Below are 3388 nucleotides of genomic sequence, written 5' to 3'. Positions count from 1 at the left end.
ATTTTCTTTTCTTTCTATAAACAACAAAAGAGAAGAATCAATTGTCTTTTTATGCACCAAACTCTAAGCACCTACTTTTTAAGCCAGGCATTTTAGGAAGTACCTTGTATACACATGAATCTAAAAGTCAGACGGTAGTTCCAACTGAGGCCTTCCCGAATGCTGTTGTTTTGGATTTGGAAGTGCCAGAGAATGTCAGGAACAGACGGTCTCGAAAGGATATTCGAAACAGGGTGCACCGAGGGTAAGAATCTGATTGCTCTTATCTCTCGCCTAAAAACGTCTCAGTAAATCCCACACCGGTGCCTCTGCCTCCTCTTCATCGTTCCCTCTCCGATCTATTCCTCACATGGTATCAGAGTCATCATTCTAAAATTTCTTATCATTCCACCCCAATCCTTTTCTTATCTGGTTCTCATCCCTCTTTCCAGTTTCATTCCCCCCACCCCGCCGTCTGCAGAGGCTAAAATATCTCCTGCAAGCCACACTCAAGAAGTCTCAGAAACGCTACTAACTTTACTATAACTTCACGTTGTCTGTTTGTGGCAGCCAAAACAATAACGTGGTAGTTCTTTCTCACAACAGTTTTGTCAAAACCCCAAAGGAACCAATGGTTGGACTCTGATGCAAAATACAACCCTTAAATTAAGAAGCATCTTTGCGGCTATGAGCAGTGGGATTTTTAAGAAAGCTGCTTAGGATATTATTTGTGCTGCAATAAAGGAGATTTGAGCCAGGGTTTTAGTAAACATCATAAAATTTGCTGAGAATAAGCAGTGACCAAAAACCCTAACCGGCCAGAGCTCTGGGTTGTGACAATAAGACCGTTGAAAACAAGGCCCGGGGGGCTTGTGCTGCCATTGTTCCCTCTGAATGGTCTCCTTATGTGCTGAGGTAGCCATAAATACACTTGTAAAATAGACAGTGTGGCTTGAACTTAGAGAAAGAAAGTGAGAGAACAATGCTTTCATTTCTAGCACCCCCACTCCTGGCCTGGACCCCTCTTTCTGCTCTGTGCCAGGCTTTTCACACTGTGCGGCATTGATCCTAGTTCACCTGTTCACTTTACCCACCCGCTTCTCTGCCCGCTATAATCCATATACTCCCAACGCCTCCTTCCGCCCAGCTAGGAGTGGATTGGACTATTGGCCTCAAATTTTTCCCTATAATAGGATTACACATCTCTGCACACTTTTCCGTGTCACTTTATAATGCCATCTCACTATGGGTAAAATATACTTTCCTATCCCTTTGACATGAGCCTTGCTTTAGCCACTGAATGTTAGGGGAATGACATAAGCAGGGTTATTAAGTGTGGTTTTGTACCGTGAGTTGTGTTTTTGAGCTCCTGTAATTTGCCATGAGAAAAATACCTCCCCCCACCACATAGCTGCTGGTACCAGGATAATGAGAAAACGAGGGTAGCTGATATAAACACAACCGGTCCTAGACAAACCCAGCAGAGCCACAGCCTACCCACAGCCCACAAACAAAACACATAAATCTCTGTTCTGTAAGACAATGTCTCTTCTGGTATTCTGGACTTCTAGATTGTTTGTAATATGGAATCACCGGCAATAACTGAATGAATAATACATTATACATGAAGTTGGGGCAGGGGATATAGCTCAGTGGCATAAGCGCCTGCCTGGCAAGCGCAAGGTCCTAAGTTCGATTCCTGGTACCAAAAAAAAATTATCAAGAAGTTAATTTTTCTCAAGGCAATAATAATCATAACCCTCTCGAGGCCAGTTCTTTATCTGAGAAACAGAAATAAGAGCAACCTAATTTAAATGGTTATAGCAAGATGAAAATAAGATAAAATTATGAAACCCTTAGGTAAGAGCTGGCTCCTGTGAGGTAGTAATTTTTAAATATTTTGTGTATTTATATATTTATTTATGAATAGTTTTAGGTTCACAGAAAAATTAAAAGGAAGATACAGATTTATATAGTATATCCCCCTTCCCCTACATATACATGGCCTCCTTTATTGTCAAAACATCCCCCTTGAGAGTGGTACATTCATTTTGATTGATAAACCCAACTTGGCACACCATTATTGCCCAAAGTTTATATTTTACATTAGGATTTTTGTCTTGATGCTGTATACTCTACTGATTTGGGCAAATGTACAAGAACATGTATCCACTGTTATAGTATCATACAGAGTTTTCTTTTTTACTACACTAAAAAAATCTTTTGTTCTCCATCTATTCATCTATCCCCCCAAATTCTCCCCACCTTCCACATTCTAGTAATTGCTGATTTTATTTTATTTTGTTTTATTTTATTTTATTTTATTTTTGCAGGGCTAAGAATTCAGCTCAGGGCCTCACACATGCTACACAAGCACTCTACCACTTAGTTCCCGCCCCCAGCCTTTGATCTTGTTACTGTCTTCATAGTTTACCTTTTCCAGAATGCCATCTAAAAAGAGTGATTGAGAAATACAGTGAATATTTTAAAAAGAACAACACTACAGTAAAAGACACATGGTCAAGACTGATGAGATAGATAAATGTATTCAAAGCAATGAGGAGCATGTTGAAGGGATTAATGGCAATGTGTCTTTTAGTGTTATATATTTTTTTATTTTAAAGAGAGAAGAACAAAAACAAAATAACAAAAACAAGACAAAAACAAAACAATGCAAAAACAATAAAAATGATGCAGAATTTCAAAAAAAAGATGATCGAAAATTAACAATGGTTGTTATACATTTTTAATTAAATGTTAATCATATTTTTATCATACCTCATAGTTGAATCATACCATACATAACCTTTCCACAATGGTACCTTTCACTTGGTATATGTACTTGTTTTTTCCATGTTTTGTTACGATTGATAGTTCCTTTGTTTTTACTGAGAACATTCCATTGACTGGATGTACCTTGGTTTATTTAGCCATTCACCTATTGAAAAACATGGTGATTGCTTCCAAGTTTTGCAAATTATGAATAAAGCTGCTATAAACATCTGCATACAGATTTTTGTGAAGACATAAGTTTTCAAGTTTTTTGGGTAAATACCAAGAAGCATGGTTGCTGGATCCTATAGTAAGAATATGTCTAGCTTGCCAAGAGAGCCCCAAAATATCTTCCAAATTAGCAGTACCATTTTGCATTCCTGTAGCAGTGAATGAGAGTTCTTGTTGCCCCACATCCTCCCCAAACTTTGGCATTGTCAGTGTTCTGGCTTGTTGCTGTTCTAGTACACACGCAGTGATAGCTCACTGGTATTTTCATTGGTATTTTCCTCATGACACATGATGCAGAGGATTTTTCGTATGCTTATTGGCCATCTGGTTGTCCCCTTCAGTGAGGTACCTTAGGTCTTTGGCCCATGTTTTTAACTAGTCTGTTGGTTTTTTATTGTGTTTTAAG

The sequence above is a fragment of the Chinchilla lanigera genome, unplaced genomic scaffold (genome assembly GCF_000276665.1).
Source record: "Chinchilla lanigera isolate Chin_1 unplaced genomic scaffold, ChiLan1.0 scaffold00008, whole genome shotgun sequence".
NCBI classification, from domain to species: domain Eukaryota; kingdom Metazoa; phylum Chordata; class Mammalia; order Rodentia; family Chinchillidae; genus Chinchilla; species Chinchilla lanigera.
The sequence above is the reverse complement of the archived record's forward strand: the minus strand, read 5'-3'. Positions refer to the sequence as shown.